We start from the raw sequence: 7,286 nt of genomic DNA on the forward strand, positions 1-7,286 counted from the left end.
ATCGATGATGTTCCAGCCAACTTTCTTGAGCAGGTCAAGGGTAACGTTGGCTGTGTGCGGGCGCGCGTTGTCGTGGTGAAATTTCACTCCTTTGCTCAGCAATCCCGGGCGTTTGTTTTTTATGGCACGACGAAGCTTTTCCAGGGTCTCACAGTACCTTGCTGCATTGATAGTAGTTCCCCTTGGCATGAAATCCACCAACAATACCCCGTGGCGATCCCAAAACACCGTAGCCATCACCTTGCCGGCTGACAGTGTCGTCTTAAACTTTTTGGGTTTCAGAGAATCGCTATGGCGCCAGTTTTTGGACGACTCCTTTGTTTCGGGTGTGTAGTGATGAGCCCACGTTTCATCTCCCGTAACAAACCCTTCCAAAAAATCATCGCCTTCCTCTTCAAAACGGGCCACAACTTTGGTCGCACATTCCACGCGCCGCTTCATGTGGTCTTCGGTCAGCTGTTTTGGCACCCATCGGGCAGAAACTTTGTGATACTGCAAGTTGTTCACAAGGATATGACGGATCGTTTCGCTGCTATACACTCCTCCATGCTTCTCTTCCAAGTCCCTAATTGTCGCAAGGCGGTTTTTGAGCATTTCTGCTGTGAACTGCTTGAACTGCTTGAACAATCGCATCCGAGACCGACGGTCGGCCACTTCTCTCCTCGTCATGAACATTAGTGTGCCCGGAATTGAGCTCGCGGCTCCACTTACGCACGTTTTTTATGTCCATACACTTTTCCCCGTAAACTTCAACTAGTTGACGATGGATTTCAATAGGTGTCACCTTTTTCGCACTTAAAAAACGTATTACAGAACGCAATTCGCACTGGGACGCTGACGCGAGGGTACCTCCATCGTTGACGGTTGCTCAGCCAAGACTGAGCGGTCGGTGAAGCCTCACCCAGCAGCAAAGTGGTAGTGGGGGAACCAAGGAACACGGCGGTGTTGCCAGATTTCGCCTAGCGCGTGATCCGGTGAAGTTGCAGCGTTGGAGACCTTACTTAATTGTCAGCCCTCGTATTTTCCAAAAAAATAGAATTTTGCCTTAACACTGTTGTTGATAAATCAATTATTTCGTCATGTTCCATATCGGGTTCTGGAATGGTGTTATTGACTGAGTCTAATGTGTCAATATTTCTCAAATGCACTTTAGGATTGGCATTAGATTGCCTGTTGGGATTACACTGCAGCACTTGTTTTAGGTTCACACTTTGAAACGTCGGATATGGCTCTATTTAGAGTTGAAGGGTTTCGAGTTTGTAAGAAATATTTCGTATTTGCCTTGTTCAAACCTTATATAAATGCGCGAACTGCTTTAGGATTTACTATATTGTGTGCAGCAAATTCGGTTTGAAAAGTTCCATTAGACACAAGAGAAGTAGCAAGGTTAGCGGCCATTTTTTCCAACTCCTGTCCAAATCCGGATATCGATTTTGCATCTTGTTTCAACGATAGCATTTCTTTTTCCACGGCTAGTGGCATTACATGCACACTAAAAAGTGTTCGCAGAAGAGCAAATGCTCGTTTAACGGTGACTGCTGAGTGTATTATTCCATGAGCAATACCAATTAACACGTTGACTGCCATGTCAGCCACTATGTGGCTGACGGTTTTTTTTCGATCGGGCCACGTCAGCCATAGCCAAGTCATGGATGACACATTTCACGTTGAAACAGACAAGTTACGCGATAAATTTGCACATATTTGATTAATTTTCTTTCACAGTGCTTTTCTTTCGTGGTTATTCTTACTAAGTAAAAAAGATAGTTTATATTATGTTTCTATTCTCATTTATTCAATTATCCATAATTATATAATGTATCGGTGTTCTTTTATTCATCGTTTATTTTCGATGAACAAATCGAACAAACGAACTGCTCTGTGCTTCGATTAACTTTGGCATATTTGCTGCGAAAATTTCTTGGGGTGAACCTTGCGCTTAAAGATCCGAAGTGCAACTAAAGCTCAAGCACACAGTAGAAAAATTGGTTATAGGTAAAACGGAGGAATTCATAGAAGTGATTTTGTCAGAGTCTGCAAAAAGCAAATGCAAAAGCGAAAGCAAATGCAATCGTTTCAAAGAGTGTTTCGGTGGCCTGATGGGGCAGTTCAGTGAGCATGTACGGTGGCAGTCAACGTGTTAAAATGGTTTTCACAAACCTAAGTATATCCTTTTCATCCACTCCTTCAGCGTAATCCAGCAATAGCTCGATGCTTTCTACGTATGCGTTTAGTAAGGTGGTTGTATCGTCAAAAGGGTTAACCCAGTGGGCAAAATTGTATGCAATCCCATACAAAAACAACAGGGTCAATTAAGGGTCTACTTGGGGACAATTATAAGAGTTTTAAATGACCCACTTGCGTCCAAGCGCTGTCATAGTGTGCGTGTGTTGCGCCGCTGCTGCCGTGCTTCTCACTACTACATGCGCATTACCCTAGCCGTGCTTTCGGATGGATTGAAAAGTGACTCGCAAGAAAGTTTCGGTTTAATGCATAATTGATCACACATTTTATTGATTATTTTTTAAATGATAGCACTTAATATTTTAAACTATTATTACCTTTAATTATGCTGCATGTTGCATAGATGAATTGATCACCGGACCGTCGCAAACTGAAGATGAATGTTGTTCCCATACTGCTTTACAAGGAACTTTCCAATCCTCTCGTTTGGTTTGATGACAACGACAGATCCTTCCGCGCACTCATTAACTTCATTACCGCTTCACACTTTAATGATGAACCGATGATAATGCTGCTCATTTCACTGATGGTGAATGATGAATGTTGTCACCATCCTGTTTACACTAAGAATTTCCCAATCTTCAAGGTTGTTGGGATGGAAAACAAAACTGCACATTTGGTGTATCAATCCAACGCCGACGTTTACACGGTCCGATGATTTGCTGTTTAATTAAAAGATGAAGATACCTTGAAACATATTTGCTACGATTGATCGAGTATAATTATAATAGCACTCACCGTGATAGATCCGGGAATAAATATGCAACACATCACATGACAACATTTCAGCAAATGACACTCTGCTTAATGGAACCATTTGCCGTGTGCCAACTCGTCATACACACACACACAAGCATAGCGGATGGCTATGTGAGAAGCAAAGAAGCGCAAAGAAAAGCGGTATGCTGTGGTGTCAGAAAGAGGACGCACGATCAGCGCGGTACGTGTGAAAAAGACAGCATGAATCAGCGTACACAAATCTTGGAAGGAAGTACGCGCTTGTGGGTTTTCGCGGGAGCTAAACCAGGGGAAACGGCGGGATCGCATACAAGTTTGCCCACTGGGAACTATTTTTAATGCAAGTTGTACGCAAGTACATCTAATTTGGGGCTATTTTTGACTTGTATTATCAAGTGTTTTGGGGGGCAGAGATTTACGAATAGTTTTTTTTAAATTTATTTTTCTTATTGCTTGCCTCAAGGGCTGTACCAAAGTGGGTAAAGAGACTAGGTGGGCTTATAGCTCTTTTCAGCAGGCCATTTTTAAATACCCATTTGACGTTTCGCGTTACGGTATCCGTGCACAGTTGTTTTTGTTTTAATTGTGTTGCCTGAAGCTCTTCCTGCAAATTTGAATCGATAATTTCTGTTTTTAGCTGTTCTCTTTCCTTATTTAGCGTTTCTAACTTGTTCGTAAATTTGTGTTATCTGCCTTGATGTTGTTTAAGTCGCGAATTTCTTTTTTTATTTTAAATATTTGGTTATTAAGATCGGTAATGAATGAATTAATTTGTGATGTTAAAGGTTCCGGCTCTGGATTTATGGTATTTGGTGCGTCGTCTGGGTATAGAAGAGCTGTCCGTTGTTCAACTTGTGCTGTTGGTTGTTGAAGTTTCGCTGTCCTGCTTGTGCTCTTTCCCGTTACTATGGATGGAATTGGAAAAAGATTTTCATTAGAACTGTTCAACTTAATATTTTTTTAAAACTTACCATTAATGTTTAGCCTCCTAAATTTGCTCTCGGTATTCAAAACTGAAGCATTATCCAGCTGAAAATCTTGGTCTACAAAATGGTCTGAACAAAGAGTTGTGTGTTTGGCAGGCTTCCAAGACTGGCCTCGAAGACAAAACTCGGTCCACTTTTTGCTCAGAACTTCTCACAGAGGGAAAGAATGAAACGAAACGTATAGTCCACGTTTCTTGACGTTCTCCGTATTATTTTTGTAGAAGCTTGCTGCGCATGATCTTCCAGGCATGTTGATGGTATGGAGCTGAAAATGTTTTGTTTTCATAAAGTACTTTCAAACAGCTTACAAAACAATAGGAAATACATTTTAATGAAAGTATAAAATTATTTTGCAGAAAGCGCTACTTATGCAAACCTTTAATTACATTGGGAAACCCAGCCAATAACTAAGTAAGAATCATCACCGGGGCTTACAACAAATCAACGAACCATACATAAACTAATGCAATAGAGTAAATGAAATGGGAATATTGTATTGTATTGTATTGTACGTATTTATTGTCTGCTTTAAGCTGCACAATGTTGCTTAACCTAACTTAATTGCTAATAGGAGTTTAAGTGAGAGGAGTGGCTGACGATCGAAGACGATCACGGAAAGAAGCTAAGGAGATGGAGAAGTCGAACAGCTCTGCGGAAGAATTAAACGTTCGAATTGCCCTGAGCCGCGGGTCATTCGCGCCTACAACAGTTCGCCGTGTTGCAGTCGCCAGGGGAGGACGAGGGCGAAGACGATGGGAAGGAACATAAAAAATGATTGAGGAGAGCAGAGAAGGAACGTCGAGGCTGTTAAGAAGGAGGGAGGCAATGAAGGATGATTGGGCGCGTATGTGACGAGTATCAAGAGTCTCCAGGCTCAGCAGCTGACAACGTGTAGGATACGGAGGCATTGCAGAGCCTGTGGTACCATAAACATTATAGATGGCAAAGCGAGTGAAAACCCTCTGTACTCGTTCCACACGTGCGATCACAGCATTACTGGTCGGAGACCAAATAATGGAGGCATACTCCATCGTGGATCGCACCAGAGAGCAGTATAGCATCCTCAAGCAGCCTAGCTCTCTGAATTCGGATGCCAAACGGCGCAGCATACCAAGGACTATGCTGGCTCTCGACACCACATCATCAATTTGATTGACGAATGTGAGTCTCGAGTCCAGGAGAACACCTAGGTCTTTGACGCAAGATACCCGGGTCAACGGTAAGCCGCAAAGGTTGTAATTATAAAGTAAGGAGCTGCGGGATTTACAGAAAGAAATAATTTGACACTTATTTGGGGACAAAATGAGAGAGTTAGACGAGCACCAGTTAGAAAAAACATGAAGATAGTTTTGGAGGGATATACAATCGGGAAGGGATTTAATCGGACGGAAGATCTTAATATCATCCGCATAGCAAAGGAATGCGTCCGAAGGAAGGACAGAGGCAACATCATTGATAAAGAGTACAAATAACAGTGGGCTAAGTACACTGCCTTGTGGGACACCAGTGGAGGAAGAAAAGGGATCGGACAAATTTTGTCCCACTTTAACACGGTAGCATCGGTTAAGCAGGAAGGAGCTGAGCCAGACTAAAACAGATCTGTCCACGCCAGAGGATTCCAATTTTTTAAGAAGCAAACCGTGCGGTAGCCGATCGAATGCCGCTTTGAAATCAGTATAAATTGTGTCAACTTGATGACCAGCATCAAGCAAAGCGGAGACACGAGACGTGAAACATAAAAGGTTACTGTTGATCTCTTTGGTGTAAAACCGTGCTGTTCAGGGATAATGGCGTTAATGGCACATGAAAGGATTGAACAATGAACAGTAGACTCAAACACTTTGGTGGGAGCACATAGTATGGCAATACCTCGGTAATAGTTAGTAACATCGTTACGTGTACCTTTTTTGAAAATAGGTATTAACCATGACTGTTTCCAAAGTGAAGGGAACGAGGACGTACGTAAAGATAGACAAAACAGTTTGCACAATATAGGAGCTAAGACATCGCTACAAATTTTAAGGATAGATGCGGGGATACCGTCTGGTCCGGGCGAGAAAGATAATTTTAGCTTGCGTAACGCAGCACAAACAATAGGTGTGCTCATCGGTATGCTATGGCAGTCGAAGGCATTCGCGTGAGAGCATGAGTCACTAGGAGTCGAAGCAACTAAGCCGCTCACAGGAGCATCGAACACACTGGAGAAATGCTTGGCGAAAAGGGCAACGACATCTGGAGGGGAGGAGGCAGTTAATGAATCCAGAGTCATAGAGGAGGGAATATTGTGAGAATTGCGGCGACTATTAACAAAGTGCCAAAACGACGAGGGATTAGAGCGGAAGCGCGATTGCAGCAAGGTGGTGACATACGAATTGTAGCGTGCCCGGTTTTATGTTCGGTAGGCATTAGCGGCGTACTTATAAATGCGTAAGTTGTGAAGAGTTGGTTGGCGTCGATACCTACGAAGTGACCTTTTGAAGTCACTCCTCATATTCCGCAGAGATCTGTTCGACCATGCCGGACGGGGAGAGGAACGAAGGAAAGGACAACATAGTGGAAAAGCGGATGTAAGGATAGAATTAAACCTAGCAACTGCAGTGTCGATGGAGGTTTCCCGATCAAGAAATGACCAGTCAGCGGCTAAGATGATATTCGATAGTGCAGCATGATTCATTTTCCGGAAGTTTAAGCAACGGGGTGCGTCGTGATGATGGGCTCCGGATTCGGTTGGGCCGTTAAGCGGATTAGAGATGGACAATGACAATTCAAGAGCTGGATGATGAGCCTCCAGCTTAATTAAAGGTACTGGCGGGCTGGAAACTGGAGAGCACAGATCAACTGCCTTTGCATTGGCGAATATTAGATCGAGCTGACGATCAAGTCCGTTTTTCACCCCGGAAATTTGGAGAAGTCCGTTGAAGCTCATTCCATCTATGAGGGCGAAATTGTTTGAGGCCACGTTGCACGGTATAAGATGATTTGAAGACGGGGATGCATGGCGCCAGGAGAGCGACGGTACGTTAAAATCACCGAACAACAGGAGCAGATCCGATGGTTTCAGGCTATCGGTTATCGTACTTACATTTTCGCAGAGATCTTCAAACACTGATGCGGAAACACTTCGGTTCGGCGGAATATAGATGACGCCGATAAATAAAACGCGACGATCGAGTTTAATGCGTACCCACACCACTTCCAGCGAGGTATTGGTGTGCGTAACCATAGATGAGAGAAGGCTGGTCGAGCAAGCAATCAGCACTCCACCGCCACGGGAGCAGGAACTGTTAGCAGGATTGCGATCGCAACGGTAAATGTCGA

Source organism: Anopheles moucheti, chromosome 2 (genome assembly GCF_943734755.1).
Source record: "Anopheles moucheti chromosome 2, idAnoMoucSN_F20_07, whole genome shotgun sequence".
In the NCBI taxonomy this organism is placed as follows: domain Eukaryota; kingdom Metazoa; phylum Arthropoda; class Insecta; order Diptera; family Culicidae; genus Anopheles; species Anopheles moucheti.